At 47.1% G+C, this 16,075-nt stretch overlaps 1 long non-coding RNA gene and 1 other non-coding gene across 2 annotated transcripts in view; one reads left to right on the forward strand and one right to left on the reverse strand.

The window, feature by feature from the left end:
* Window positions 1–1,626: 1,626 nt before the first annotated feature.
* LOC126476474 (5.8S ribosomal RNA) lies at window positions 1,627–1,781 on the forward strand. The gene has a single exon (XR_007587005.1). It is a non-coding gene; the product is annotated as a 5.8S ribosomal RNA (ribosomal RNA).
* A 347-nt stretch (window positions 1,782–2,128) lies between these two features.
* LOC126474987 (uncharacterized) overlaps window positions 2,129–16,075 on the reverse strand; it is a 234,542-nt gene continuing 220,595 nt past the window's right edge. Inside the window, exon 3 of the long non-coding RNA XR_007586623.1 lies at window positions 2,129–2,237. This is a non-coding gene — a long non-coding RNA (uncharacterized LOC126474987). The remainder of the gene's footprint in view (window positions 2,238–16,075) is intronic.

Consider the following 16,075-nt stretch of genomic DNA (forward strand, 5'->3'; position numbering starts at 1 on the left):
TAAAAAGCTCGTAGTTGGATTTGTGTCCCACGCTGTTGGTTCACTGCCCGTCGGTGTTTAACTGGCATGTATCGTGGGACGTCCTACCGGTGGGGCGAGCCGAAGGCGTGCGACCGCCTCGTGCGTGCTCGTGCGTCCCGAGGTGGACCCCGTTGAAATCCTTCCCCGGGTGCTCTTTATTGAGTGTCTCGGTGGGCCTGCACGTTTACTTTGAACAAATTAGAGTGCTTAAAGCAGGCAAGCCCGCCTGAATACTGTGTGCATGGAATAATGGAATAGGACCTCGGTTCTATTTTGTTGGTTTTCGGAACCCGAGGTAATGATTAATAGGGACAGGCGGGGGCAATCGTATTGCGACGTTAGAGGTGAAATTCTTGGATCGTCGCAAGACGAACAGAAGCGAAAGCATTTGCCAAGTACGTTTTCATTAATCAAGAACGAAAGTTAGAGGTTCGAAGGCGATCAGATACCACCCTAGTTCTACCCATAAACGATGCCAGCCAGCGATCCGCCGCAGTTCCTCCGATGACTCGGCGGGCAGCCTCCAGGAAACCAAAGCTTTTGCGTACCAGGGGAAGTATGGTTGCAAAGCTGTAACTTAAAGGAATTGACGTAGGGGCACCACCAGGAGTGGAGCCGGCGGCTTAATTTGACTCAACACAGGAAACCTCACCAGGCCTGGGCACCAGAAGGATTGACAGATTGATAGCTCTTTCTTGATTTGGTGGGTGGTGGTGCATGGCCGTTCTTAGTTGGTGGAGCGATTTGTCTGGTTAATTCCGATAACGAACGAGACTCTAGCCTGCTAACTAGTCGCGTGACATCCTTCGTGCTGTCAGCGATTACTTTTCCTCTTAGAGGGACAGGCGGCTTCTAGCCGCACGAGATTGAGCAATAACAGGTCTGTGATGCCCTTAGATGTTCTGGGCCGCACGCGCGCTACACTGAAGGAATCAGCGTGTCTTCCTAGGCCGAAAGGTCGGGGTAACCCGCTGAACCTCCTTCGTGCTAGGGATTGGGTCTTGCAATTGTTCCCCATGAACGAGGAATTCCCAGTAAGCGCGAGTCATAAGCTCGCGTTGATTACGTCCCTGCCCTTTGTACACACCGCCCGTCGCTACTACCGATTGAATGATTTAGTGAGGTCTTCGGACTGGTACGCGCCATTGACTCTGTTGTTGCCTATGCTACCGGAAGGATGACGAAACTTGATCATTTAGAGGAAGTAAAAGTCGTAACAAAGTTTCCGTAGGTGAACCTGCGGAAGGATCATTACCGACTAGACTGCATGTCTTTCGATGTGCGTGTCGTGTCGCGCAACACGCTACCTGTACGTCTCGCAGTAGCCTTGCGCCGCGTGCGGAACCACGCGTTCGTCTCAAAACTAACGGATATGTTGTGTGGTACGAGCGCTGAAGCTTTGGAGCGGCTGGCCTCTGGCACCTGGCGCCTGGCGCCGGTTTTGTATGACTTTCGCCAGAGTGCCTGTCCGCTCCAGTGTGGAGCCGTACGACGCCCATCGGCCGTGAGGCCGTTGGACACAGAACGCTGGAACAGGGGCCGTCAAACGCCTCAGTCCCGCCTATGCAACTGTCATGAAAGAGACAGTGGAAACTAAGAAAAGATCACCCAGGACGGTGGATCACTCGGCTTGTGGGTCGATGAAGAACGCAGCAAATTGCGCGTCGACATGTGAACTGCAGGACACATGAACATCGACGTTTCGAACGCACATTGCGGTCCACGGATTCCGTTCCCGGGCCACGTCTGGCTGAGCGTCGGCTACGTATACTGAAGCGCGCGGCGTTTGCCCCGCTTCGGAGACATGGGAGTGTCGTGGCCGCCTGTGGTGCCGGCCGCGTTCACTGATACGTACGATGCGCGCCCGTCGCCTGGCGGTTCGCATACCGGTACTTTCTCGGTAGCGTGCACAGCCGGCTGGCGGTGTGGCGTGCGACACCTCGTACAACGACCTCAGAGCAGGCGAGACTACCCGCTGAATTTAAGCATACTACTAAGCGGAGGAAAAGAAACTAACAAGGATTCCCCCAGTAGCGGCGAGCGAACAGGGCAGAGTCCAGCACCGAATCCCGCAGGCTGCCGCCTGTCGTGGCATGTGGTGTTTGGGAGGGTCCACTACCCCGACGCCTCGCGCCGAGCCCAAGTCCAACTTGAATGAGGCCACGGCCCGTAGAGGGTGCCAGGCCCGTAGCGGCCGGTGCGAGCGTCGGCGGGACCTCTCCTTCGAGTCGGGTTGCTTGAGAGTGCAGATCCAAGTGGGTGGTAAACTCCATCTGACACTAAATATGACCACGAGACCGATAGCGAACAAGTACCGTGAGGGAAAGTTGAAAAGAACTTTGAAGAGAGTTCAAAAGTACGTGAAACCGTTCTGGGGTAAACGTGAGAAGTCCGAAAGGACGAATGGGTGAGATTCACCCCATCCGGCCACTGACCTCCGCCCTCGGCAGATGGGGCCGCCTGCCCGCGCGGAGCAATTCGCGGCGGGGTCGTGTCCGGTTGCCTTTCCACTCGCCGCGGGGTGGGGCCGTTCCGCTGTGCGGTGGGCCGCACTTCTCCCCTAGTAGGACGTCGCGACCCGCTGGGTGCCGACCTACGGCCCGGGTGCGCAGCCTGTCCTTCCGCGGGCCTCGGTTCGCGTCTGTTTGGGCAGAGCCCCGGTGTCCTGGCTGGCTGCCCGGCGGTATATCTGGAGGAGTCGATTCGCCCCTTTGGGCGCTCGGGCTCCCGGCAAGCGCGCGCGGTTCTTCCCGGATGACGGACCCACCTGGCCCGGCCCCGGACCCGCGCCGCATTTGGCTCGGGATGCTCTCGGGCGGAATAATCGCTCCCATCAGCTGCGCATCAGCTTTGGACAATTTCACGACCCGTCTTGAAACACGGACCAAGGAGTCTAACATGTGCGCGAGTCATTGGGCTGTACAAAACCTAACGGCATAATGAAAGTGAAGGTCTCGCCTTGCGCGGGCCGAGGGAGGATGGGGTTTCCCCGCCCTTCACGGGGCGGCGGCCTCCGCACTCCCGGGGCGTCTCGTCCTCATTGCGAGGTGAGGTGCACCTAGAGCATACACGTTGGGACCCGAAAGATGGTGAACTATGCCTGGCCAGGACGAAGTCAGGGGAAACCCTGATGGAGGTCCGTAGCGATTCTGACATGCAAATCGATCGTCGGAGCTGGGTATAGGGGCGAAAGACCAATCGAACCATCTAGTAGCTGGTTCCCTCCGAAATTTCCCTCAGGATAGCTGGTGGTCGTACGAGTCTCATCCAGTAAAGCGAATGATTAGAGGCCTTGGGGCCGAAACGACCTCAACCTATTGTCAAACTTTAAATGGGTGAGATCTCTGGCTTGCTTGATATGCTGAAGCCGCGAGCAAACGACTCGGATCGGAGTGCCAAGTGGGCCACTTTTGGTAAACAGAACTGGCGCTGTGGGATGAACCAAACGCCGAGTTAAGGCGCCCGAATCGACGCTCATGGGAAACCATGAAAGGCGTTGGTTGCTTAAGACAGTAGGACGGTGGCCATGGATGTCGGAATCCGCTAAGTAGTGTTTAACAACTCACCTGCTGAAGCAACTAGCCCTGAAAATGGATGGCGCTGAAGCGTCGTGCCTATATTCGGCCGTCAGTCTTGCTGTCATGGCCGGTCCTTGCGGCCGGCCGCGAAGCCCTGACGAGTAGGAGGGTCGCAGTGGTGGGCGCAGAAGGGTCTGGGCGTGAGCCTGCCTGGAGCCGCCGTCGGTGCAGTTCTTGGTGGTAGTAGCAAATACTCCAGCGAGGCCCTGGAGGGCTGACGCGGAGAAGGGTTTCGTGTGAACAGCCATTGCACACGAGTCAGTCGATCCTAAGCCCTATGAGAAATCCGATGTTGATTGGGGCCGTCATAGCATGATGCACTTTGTGCTGGCCACCATCGGGCGAAAGGGAATCCGGCTCCTATTCCGGAACCCGGCAGCGGAACCGATACAAGTCGGGCCCCTCTTTTAGAGATGCTCGTCGGGGTAACCCAAAGGGACCCGGAGTCGCCGTCAGGAGATTGGGGAAGAGTTTTCTTTTCTGCATGAGCGTTCGAGTTCCCTGGAATCCTCTAGCAGGGAGATAGGGTTTCGAACGCGAAGAGCACCGCAGTTGCGGCGGTGTCCCGATCTTCCCCTCGGACCTTGAAAATCCGGGAGAGGGCCACGTGGAGGTGTCGCGCCGGTTCGTACCCATATCCGCAGCAGGTCTCCAAGGTGAAGAGCCTCTAGTCGATAGAATAATGTAGGTAAGTGAAGTCGGCAAATTAGATCCGTAACTTCGGGATAAGGATTGCCTCTGAGAATCGGGGCGTGTCGGGCTTGGTCGGGAAGTGGGTCAGTGCTAACGTGCCGGGCCTGGGCGAGGAGAGTGCCGTAGGTGTGCCGGTAAGTGCGGGCGTTTAGCGCGGGCGTGGTCTTGTCTCGCCGTTGGTCGGCCTCGTGCTGGCCGGTGGTGCAGGATGCGCGCGGCTGCGCGGCGTTAGCGCCTCGGTGCTTCAACCTGCGTGCAGGATCCGAACTCGGTCCCGTGCCTTGGCCTCCCACGGATTTTCCTTGCTGCGAGGCCGCGTCCGCCTTAGCGTGCTCCTCCTGGGCCGCGCGGGGGCGTGGATTCTCTTCGGCCGCCATCCAACGATCAACTCAGAACTGGCACGGATTGGGGGAATCCGACTATCTAATTAAAACAAAGCAGTGCGATGGCCCTGGCGGGTGTTGACGCAATGTGATTTCTTCCCAGTGCTCTGAATGTCAACGTGTCTTCATCGAAGAGGCTATGAAGTTCTTTTGGAGCCTCACCTGCGCACATCAGAAGGATTGAAGAAGCCAGATGTCATGGCAGTCCGTGGCGAAACAGCATATATTATTGACGCCCAGGTGATCGGTGATAGCCTCGATCTCGACCGTTGTCGTAGGGAGAAGATCGCCATCTATGACAAGCAGGCCGTTCATGCAAATGTTCGAGAGTTTTATCCAGCAGTCCGACATATCACCACCACGTCAGCAACCATCAACTGGCGTGGAGTCTGGTCTCCGGCATCCGCAAGAGCGCTCCAGGACGTGGGCGTGACTAGTGGACATCTTTCGACCATCAGTACAAGAGTGCTATTGGGCAGTATCATGGCGGCGCGGCGTTTTGACACTATGACTGCCCCTCGCCGCCGCACGATGAACTGCACTGGAGTTGGCTAGGATCAGCTCAACCCTTTCTCTGCTGCCTGGCGCCTCAGGCACAACACCCGCTTTATTCTTCTGTTTGTGTATATATGTTAGTGTATTTTTTTATGTAAAACCTTGTAAACCTGCTTTGCAGGTAACACTGCCTTGTATTATTCACAAACGTGAATGAAGCCGGCTAATATAGCCAAATGCCTCATTATCTAATTAGTAACGCGCATGAATGGATTAACAAGATTCCCGCTGTCCCTATCTACTTTTGCAGAAATCGCAGCAAGACCAAGTGCTAAGGCTAAAATAGAGTCTGCCCAAGCGAAATCGGACAATACCTTATTTATTAAATCAAAAGATGAAGGAGATGCAAAAACTACAAAAAAGAGATTCACAAGTTTGCTTGATCCTAGGAAGGAACAAATTAAAATCAAAAATATGCGTGCAATTAACAGTGTGCTGATTGTGGAAACCAAAACAGCTGCGGATATTGAGAAAAATGTTTCACACAGCAAAATTTCAGAAAGTTTGAAGTGTGAGGCTCCAAGGAAGAAACGACCTCTCGTCATTATATATGACGTACCAAGTGATATGGATGGTCAAGAACTACAAGAAACAATTTGGCAACAAAATCTTGCTGACAAAATGACCAAGCAAGAATTAAGTGAGGAAATGCGGCACTTTTTTAAAACAGGCCCCAGAGGGAAAACAGAAGTAAACCATGTCTTTGAAGTGAGTGCACGTGTGAGGAAAATGCTAATTGAAGGGTAACGTGTGTATGTTGATTTTAGATCACTATCAGTAAGAGATTACTTTGCATTTAAGTGGTTTAAGTGTCAAAATTTTGGTCATAAAAGTGTTAAGTGTACTGCAAAGGCTTCGGTTTGTTCACACTGTGGCGAGGAAAACCACTAGAAGAAGAGTTGCCCAAATCTTAGCAAGCCAGCAAAGTGCATTCCCTGCTCCTCAAGAGGGAAATTATGTAATTCACCAGGTCCACAATGTCCAACTTATCAGCTTTACTTACAGAGAGCAATTCAGAGTATAGATTATGGCCAGTAAATTGTCACCATACAGTAAGGTGTTCATACCTCTTAGTGAATCAAATTTAACAAATAAGTATCAACAAATAGCTGATAATAATTTGCGGAGTAAGAAACGTAAGCCTCCTTCAACGAGGCTACGGAACTGGCGCAGGGCGATGGAGTGGAGGAACATGCTACGTAATAAGAGACAAACTTTCGGTACCATGCAACAACAAAGTTCCTCAGACACAAATGTAATAGGGAATACTAGAGGTTTTAAGCAACGAGAAAATGAAAATGCAGCCACAGATGCCCTAGATTTAAAAAACATAGAAAGTATGGAGACATGTGTATCTTTGGTGTCACGGGAGAATGAATTTTCTCTTCACCTACAGGACAGTGTTGTTATCTCCCGTGTATCCAGTGAGTCCCCTCCTTCTCAATAGAAGAATGAATCTTCTCTTCCCTTACAGGACAGTGTTGTTACCTCCAGTGTATCCAGTGAGTCTCCTCCTTCTCAACAGGAGAATGAATCTTCTCTTCCCTTACAGGACAGTGTTGTTACCTCCAGTGTATCCAGTGAGTCTCCTCCTTTTCAACAGGAGAAACCAATTAGCCACACCTTATTAAATGGGAAAAGTAGTAGTGATATAGGTTCAGGAAATCGGGGAATTCTTTCAAAGATTAAATCTAAGTTGAAACGGAAAAGTAGAAATGACAATGGAAGTTATGATAAGCCCCTCATGAAGTCATTTAGTACTCAGACCACTCCTGCAGAGAGTGAAAGTACTCAGATGTCATTGAGTGATAAGGATAGTGATAAGGATAAGGACAGTGACAAGGATAGTGAGACAAAACAAATAGACCCTTATCTAATATATTCAGATCTGGAAGAGAATTATAGGCTCTCTAGGTTGGAAGATATGAGTGTTCTTGTTGTGGCCCTTAGACATATTATCAGAGAAGGACATCCAAAATGGAAGACCATTGGTTTTCCATATCCAGGAACTGCGGATAGATTGTTTCTGCGTTGTAATAACTTGCCTACAGATATGGAAGAACTAAGCGAGTTACTTAATCGTGCATATACTCGACGTAGCGAAAAATTTAATAAAGAAGATCTTTACAAAGAGTTTGTGGAATGCTATGGAAGAACTGTTTATGAGTATGACAAGCCTGGAGTTAAGTTCTACAACCATATTCGACAACCTTAATGTCAAATAGGAATTCTGGGATAAGAGTTGCTCAGATTAATGCAATGCGTAGTATCACAGTCATGTCCGAGATCTGGAAGGTTGCAGAGGATCGAAGTTTGGATGTTTTATGCATTCAAGAACTGTATACCAAAAATGGTAAGCTTGTTCATAGTCCAGTTAATGTTAGGGTAATCATGTGTGGAGAAAATCCTATGACGGTTACTGTGGTATTAAAAAGGGAGATTTTGTTTACAGCAATCTCTCAGGTAAATGACGAGCATTCCATCACGGTGGAGTTAACATCACCCGAGGGAGTATTCTTACTTACTAATTCATATTTTCAGTATGCACATGAGATACAACCATACATAGATAGATTGAAAAGAGCCAAAGAGGTTGGAGGGAATAGATTCCATATCTTCACAATAGATGCCAATGCGAAATCGATACTTTGGAATAGCAGAGAGACTGATGAGAGAGGAGTGGAATTACAGGATGCAATTGGGGAACTCAATTTAATAGTGATGAATAGGCCCGGCTTCCCATATACATATCAAAACAGACACCACTTATCATGTCTACACTCCAGAAGCCGGATGGAACTACAACAATAGGTTGGAGGGACTCACCTCACTACTTATTGGAAGCTCTGCTACCAAGTGATAATCCAAATTCTGATAATGAATACCAGTCGCTTTTGAGACTAAAAATGGAAGAAGACTATCTAGATGAGGGTGTGGCTATTCCGTTTGCACAGGAGGAGGTGGGCAATGCCTTTGATTCCTTGAAGAAAAATAAATCTCCTGGAACAGATAAAATAACTACAGAAACATTACAGAACCTTAAAATGCTAATTGTATCGTATTTGAAAGCCTTGTTGAATGAGTGTCTCCTGCAAGGAAGGGTACCAAAGGTGTGGAAGATTGCTGAGGCAATTATTATCAAAAAGGGGGAGGATAGAGATCCGAAACTTGCGAAGAGCTACCGCCCAATATGTCTGCTGAACACTATGGGGAAGGTCCAGGAACGACTCTTAAGTGGACGCTTACGCGACCACAGGGAGCTTCTTGGCCTTCACCAGTGCCAGTATGGTTTCCGACCAGGTAAATCTATAAATGACGCAATCAACCAGGCACTAGGTATTGTCTCCAATACATTGGCGAAATATGCAATCGGCGTGACAATTGATATACAAGATGCATTTGACAATCTTTTTTGGCCCTCCCTGTTTGCTAGATTACGTGAATTGAGAACCCCCAAGTGTCTGTATTTGAGCTTGCTTGATTATTGTAAAGATCGAATAGTAAAGTGGATTGCTTCTTAGAGTTGTTGAATAACAGTGAAGATGTAGCCGGTATAATAGCTTATGCAGATGATTTGTTTGTGATTATTACAGGAGATTCTAGAAATTCTATAGAGACAAGAGCCAACATAATGCTTAATTTAGTAAGTCAGTGGTGTGCTTGCAACAAACTGCAAGTGGCTGCTAACAAAACAAAATACATGTTACTTAAAGGGAAATTATCAGCAGGAAGAGGACCCTCTATAAAACTGCAAGACACTCCAATCAGTCGTGAAGCCATTTGTAGATATCTTGGACTATATCTAGATGAGGGTTTGAACTTTGGAGCACATATTAAACAAGTGTATGAGAAGGCTATGAGTCTTATGAATAAGATTTGTACAATTGCGACTTCCAGCTGTAAATTACCCCCTAATGCTATCAGAATATATCATGAAGCGATATTGTTATCAATCGTATCTTTTGGGGCTGGTGTATGGGCACATAAGCTAAGACAGGTACGACCTTTGAGACACTTGAGAAGGATGCAACGGAGTGTGCTCATTAGGAAGACTGGAGCCTTCAGAACAACACCTACTGAAGCATTATTGGTGGTCTTAGGACTGTATCCTGTAGACTTACAAATCCGCCAAAGAGGTGCTAGGTACTGGCTTCGTAAGGGTGACTTAGGTAGAGTGGAAGCAATTACAGGACAAAGAATTGAGGACAAAATCCAGCTAGCACGCTGGCTGGATAGAGAATGGCAAATAGTGTGGGATACTACTGATACTGGAAGACGAGTACATAGGATATTTCCAGATATTAAAGAGAGGAAGCGAATGCGACATATAAATGCAACAAAAGGAATGATTCACTTCCTTACTGGATACGGACCATACCCTACCTACTTCTTAAAAATAAATAGTTCAGACAATAAAAGATGTGGATGTGGTGCTGAGGGAGATCCAGAACACATGATATATGGGTGTCAAAACAGTGATTTCGAATCTGACGAGCTAGAGATGTTATGTGATAAAACCGTTAATGAAATAGTTCGTGATGAAAAGGCGTGTGGAATAGTGTGTAAATACGCAGATAGGTACTCAGATAGGCAAATGCGTGAGTATACCATTGCTGGAGGACGAGCAGCGCAGCACGCAGCACGAAGACTGGAACGCCAGCAGCATGTGAATCCAGGTGTTCAAGGTCCAGCAACAGCAACGAGAGTTCGGTGCGCGGTTTCTCCAGACACACTAGATGCTGCCAGAGGAACCGCACCACCTGTGCCACCTAACATCTATAATCGCCGTCGCTTTCTGTGGTATGCTCCGCGTGGCCGTGCTCTAGCTGCCTATATGGCAAATCGGCAGGCTCTGGGGCAATTGTCTCCAGAATCTGGCGAGGAATCAGAGGGTGGTGATGAGCGCGGTGCCAGGGGGATGCCGAATGCAACTAGCGAATAATATGTTCAAGACAAGAGAACTACTTGGAATAACTATAGTAGAATAATAATTGTATAGTAAATGTAGATGTAGGATGACTAAAAAGGATTCAGTTGCCTCCTGGGTCGGACAGGGCATGGGGAGTTCCAGAGATTACTCTGAAGTGTTTCCACGTCCTGACCATGTGAACAGGAGGTAATTCTGCAATGAGTTCAAACTGTTGCCTCATGGGTAGCGGAGTCCTGACTAGATCTACCTGGACTACAGCAGGGGTACATGAGGTCACAGTTCATTTCATGGACATAGACCCTTAGGTTAGTGGGTGTCGGTGATGGGTCTTCTACTTTCACCTTTTTCCTATTCACACTCTGACTATTTTTTTTCTATTAGGTTAGACTTTTTCCTTTTCTTTTCTTTTCTTTTTCAAATGGAAACAACAAACATAACAAATAGATTACATGGTAGTGGTTTCACCATGTAGTAGCAGCCCAGGTCCACGGCCCTAGGGACGGGCAACTCTTTTATGAGGCTAAGAAGGCTGAATAAGTTTCTTTAGTAATGGAAGGGCAAATGTTGCTACATGTAATTAATGTAAATTACATTTTCTGTAAATAGCCTGCTTTAGTTTTTCTCGGCAGCAGGTTTTTCATGATGTAACAAATGAAAAAAAAAAAAAAATGTCCCTTTCTACTGTCGTCTTCGTCGCGTGCGGTCGAGCGTCGCTTACGCTCCCGTTCTTTCGGCGTTTTGGGTGGGAAAAACGTGTGCGAACGATCTGAAATTTGGCACAGAGCTTCGCGTTGTCACCATACAACGTATGTAGAATTTTTTTAGCCGTCGCTCAAACCGTTTTTGAGTTATCGTGACATTTTCGAAATTCGAAATTTCCGTGTTTTTCGGCATATTTATCGAGTTTTTGGTGTTTGTGAAGTGCTTCATCGACGCAGACTACATCGTGCAACGTCGCTGACGCATTACCTGCATCATCCAACAGGTATTTCTATCCGTTTTTTTCTAATTATCGATGTTTTCCCAATCCCATGATGTACCTAAATTTCGGGGATTTTTCCACCTGAGTGGGACTGAAGGGGTGCAATAACCGTATTTCAGTTGATAATACACGGTAAAGTGGTCCACTGTGCCCAGGAACTGCTCTTTTGGTGGTCGTGAGCTGCCCTTTGTCTGCCGCGCGTTCCGCGTGTGTTTAGAAATCCGTTCCCATCCGTCCAGTGCAAGGGGTTAGCTAGCTTTCAAGCACACAACTGTGTTCTTGGGGTTTTTCTCTATCAGATAGTGCCTAAAAAAGTGTCTCTTCCGTTGTTAGTTTCAAAGTTACAGACAATCGTAGCGAAGAACACGGTGGTAACCACGTGGTGACCGGAAGTTTCCGATAATCACCCAAAAACCGGGCGGAGGAAAAAATCTGAGCCCACCGGTTTGTAAACGTCCCCATGCTCCATCAGACGTCGTAGGAAAATTAGGGTGTCTCTCTCAAGATTTAGCAATTATATCGGTTTTCCTTACGGCCGCGCACACGCGTTGCCGTTCAGCCGCGCTTGCCGCGCTGTGTCTGGTCACTCGTATGTATAAATAGGGCCAGCGCCTTCTCGAGCAAAAAACTGAGCATCAGGACCGTGTACCCAGCTTAATCCCCTCTCAAATGGAGCAGTTTAAGAAGTACTTTCCTTTCATGGAGTAAGACATACCCTATGTTTTCTGTCACAGTCCGCAGTCCTTCACGCGGTTAAGAAACTGTTACCCAATACAGAAATAAGTTGAAGGTAAATGCCATGTGCACTGACTAGAAGACCATTTATTACCCTCTCGATCCCCAGCGAGAAAAGGCTAGGTCTCTCTCACACTTTCCGAACAGCAGCCACTTTTGTCCAGTGTGAGCGACAGTACCCGCATGCATAAACGCGGGTTCACATAAATCGGCACCCTGCCGCTGCTTACTCACCAATAGTGTATGTATAAATATTTTTCTAGTACGTGAGATTCTTCTATCTTCACATAATGTCTTCCTCGGTGCCAATGGAGTGTAACGTTAGTAACTGAAATTAAAATAGTGGAGCAGTGCGTACCGCTCGGCTGCGAGGCGTGCGCATCCGATTTTTCCTTCCGCTACCCCTGTTCTTAGGATACCATTTAAGAAACAAATTCTCCCGTAGATGATAGGTTGTTACTTCTGTTTTTTGGTTGTGTTAGTTTAGGATTAAGGCTTGTGGAAGTGATGTCGTGTGTACCGTGCAGCTTGCCGGAATGTGGATACAGTAATCGGCAAAATTCATGCCGTTACCAAAGCTACAAATAACCATTGTGCATATCATTCTGTAGCTTACTTCCTTCTCATTTCAAACCAGTGTTTAGTGTTTAAAGATGTCTCTTGTGCTGTAGGTTAGGCATTTAGGTTTTAAAAGGAATCTTGTGTGTGCTGAGTAGCCAGCGTGCGCGTGCATACGAGCAGTGACAGAAAACTGCAAGTTTTCTACCGATACAGTAGCTCTTAATATCTTATTAGGTAATACATTGATAGTGTAGTCTTCCCCTTGTTCAAATATGATCTTGCTTTCCATCACTTGCTAAATAAGTCTGAGAAACTAAATGACATAAATTTAAGTCACGAGTGTAGCAAAAAGCACTGCAAAATTTTTTTGTTACATCTCGTAATTCTATGATAGATTAGGCAACATATTTAGCAGATAGCAGATAACCATTGTGAATATCATTCTGTAGCTTACTTCCTTTTCATTCAAACCAGTGTTTAGTATTTAAAGATGTCTCTTGTGCTATAGGTTAGGCATTTAGGTTTTAAAAGGAATCTTGTGTGTGCTGAGTAGCCAGCGTGCGCGTGCATACGAGCAGTGACACTAAACTGCAAGTTTTCTACCGATACAGTAGCTCTTAAAATCTTATTAGGTAATACATTGATAGTGTTGTCTTCCCCTTGTTCTAATATGATCTTGCTTTCCATCACTTGCTAAATAGTCTGAGAAACTAAATGACTTAAATTTCAGTCACGATTGTAGCAAAAAGCAGTGCAAAAGTTATTGTTACATCTCGTAATTCTATGATAGATTAGGCAACATATTTAGCAGATAGGGTAGTGTGTTGGGCGGTGAGAATCGACTTGTCTACGAGCCACTAACGCCCTCTAGCGATATCACGGCCTAAAGGACTGAGCACACCAGAGGAACTGCCCCAAAATGGGGCTCAGCAAAGAGAGTCTCGGAGCAGCTAATGAACCTGGTGCAAACTCTGTGGTCACCACAGACAAGGAGGACTCAGGAAGATGCTCAGATCTCCAGGAAATGATGAACATCAGGGAAGAGATGGAAGCCTTCATTTTTAATGACACAAACAAGATAAACAATGGACAAAAAAGATTCATTCTAGGGAAGCTATCTGAATACGAGCAGATACTAAAGAAGTATCAGATGGAGATCCTAGAACTCAAAACAGAGTTAAGGTGCGTGAAGACCCTGAAAACAAAAGCTTCATCAGAGGTCGAAAGCTATGCCAGCAAGGCAGCTGCAAAACCAGAACCTAAACAACAGCCCATAAAAACGCAACATTCGAAAGTGCTAATGATCAAGCCAGCAGAAGGTTATCAAAAAACTGGAGAGGAAGTGGAAGAAACTTTAAGGAACCTTATTTCAACATCGCTGAAGGATGTTCGCATATCAAGATGCAAGAAGACCAGAGAAAATGGCATTGTCCTCGAAGTCCCTAATGACCAGGATGTTGATAAAATCAGGAAGTGTGGTGAAGTCACACAATCTGGATTAACAGTCTCAGATCCAAAGAGGAGAAATCCAAAGATAATAATCTTCGATGTTCCGAGGAACACAAATGAGGAGGAATTGAAAATGGAATTATATGAGAGAAACCTCGCAAGACTTAACATTCAGAGGGAGGAGGTTATGGAGGGTACCAAGGTACTGTTTAAGACTGGTCCAAGAAACAGGGCAGAGACAAACCTAGTGCTGGAAGTAACAACAAAGGTGTGGAACAGTCTATCTGAACAAGGTCGCGTCTACATAAATTGCACCTCTCACAAAGTGCAGGACTACAACAATATAAGCAGATGCTTTAAATGCCAGGGTCATGGACACACAGCAGCAAAGTGTAAGAATGCAGAAACTACCTGCGGCCACTGTGCAGAATCAGGACACACTTTCAAAGAATGCACAAAAAAGAACCAACAGGCCCAATGTGCAAACGGCAAGCATGTGATGAAGCCGCATACTCACGCAGTGACTGATAAAACATGCCCAGAATACATTAGGATCAAGACAATACAAAACAGTAGAATTGACTATGGACAATAACAACAATGGAGTGCCACAACGAGGAAGAAGAATGCAGACAGGAACACAGTACAGAGACATAAAAATACTACAGTTAAATGGGCAAAGAGCAAGAATAGTTCCAGACCAACTGGCGCACCGAATCCTTGAGGAATACATAGATGTGCTATTGATCCAAGAGCCCTACTGTCTCAAAAATATGGTAGGTGGATATCCATCAGACTTCCAACTTATGTACAACTCTAAAGATGGTCCACCAAAGGCAGCAATAGCAACCAGATCTCAAGTGATAACAGCTATGCAGCTGACAAATTTCAGTAATACTCACATGGCTGTCGCCAGCATTAACGGAGAATTTGGAGAAATGTACATAGCCAGTATATACTGCCAATATGGGGTACCTATAGACGAATTCCTGCAAAAATTAGACACTCTCCTGGATCAGCTAGAAGGGAAACCAGTCATAGTAGGACTGGACTCGAACGCAAACTCACCAGTCTGGCACAGCTCCATGACTAATGAAGCAGGCAGAATGCTTGAAGACTTCATCGCACAAAGAGAACTAACAGTGATGAACGAAATGTCAGACCTCACAACATACTGTGGCCCAAATGGACAAAGCAACATCGATGTGACAATCTATACTCCCCCAGCAGCCAGAGCCCTGTGCAACTGGATGATTCATGAGGAATGGACATCAAGTGACCACAGGGCTATAACATACAAAATCAAAGCACCCCAAAGGAGGAGAGAGACAGAGAAATTGGCGACATATAACACAAACTTTGCAAAGTGGACCATCTTTGACAAACAGCTTGTCAAGTCCACAGAGAACTGGCCACAGGGATCAAATGGTGTAAATGGAATGGCTACCAGACTGCAGGAAGCTATCTATGAATCCTGCAACAGATCCATGAGAAAGCGAACTCGTGTACAGAACCCAGTTCCATGGTGGAGTGCAACTATTGCTGACTTGAGGCGTGACACCATATCTGCACGACGTACATTACAGCGAACACGGAGAAGCAACAACCAGACTGCTACAGAAGAAGCAAAACAGCACTATAACAGGACGAAAAACAAATATAGCAAAGAAATCGTCCAAGCCAAAGAGAAGATGTGGAAAAAGTGGGTAACTGACTGTGATCAAAATGACCCCTGGGCCATAGTGAAGAAAGTAATCCGGCCAAAACGCGGCACAGAAAATATACTGAGTAACGTAAAAGTCACAGACCAGACTACAACAATAACATGGAAGGAGACTATAAAGTCATTGCTACAGAGCCTGCTTCCTGACGACAATGCAGATGAGGACACTGTCGAACAGCAGGCGGTGAAGATGGCCAACGAGGATTATGAAAACAGTGACATAGACCCCGAATACACGCCAGAGGAAATAGGGACTGCTATAAAGGCCTGTAAACCAGGCAAAGCGACAGGCCCCTATGAAATTAACGACAAAATAATAAAGATGGTCTGGCACACGAATCCCCATCTCCTGGTGGACCTATATAACAGCTGTCTGCAGGAAAGAAAGGTCCCAGACGAGTGGAAAAAGGGTAATGTGTGTATTCTGCTCAAATCAGAAGAAAAACCCAGGGATGAGCCAAAGTC

The sequence above is a fragment of the Schistocerca serialis genome, chromosome 4 (genome assembly GCF_023864345.2).
Source record: "Schistocerca serialis cubense isolate TAMUIC-IGC-003099 chromosome 4, iqSchSeri2.2, whole genome shotgun sequence".
In the NCBI taxonomy this organism is placed as follows: Eukaryota; Metazoa; Arthropoda; class Insecta; order Orthoptera; family Acrididae; genus Schistocerca; species Schistocerca serialis.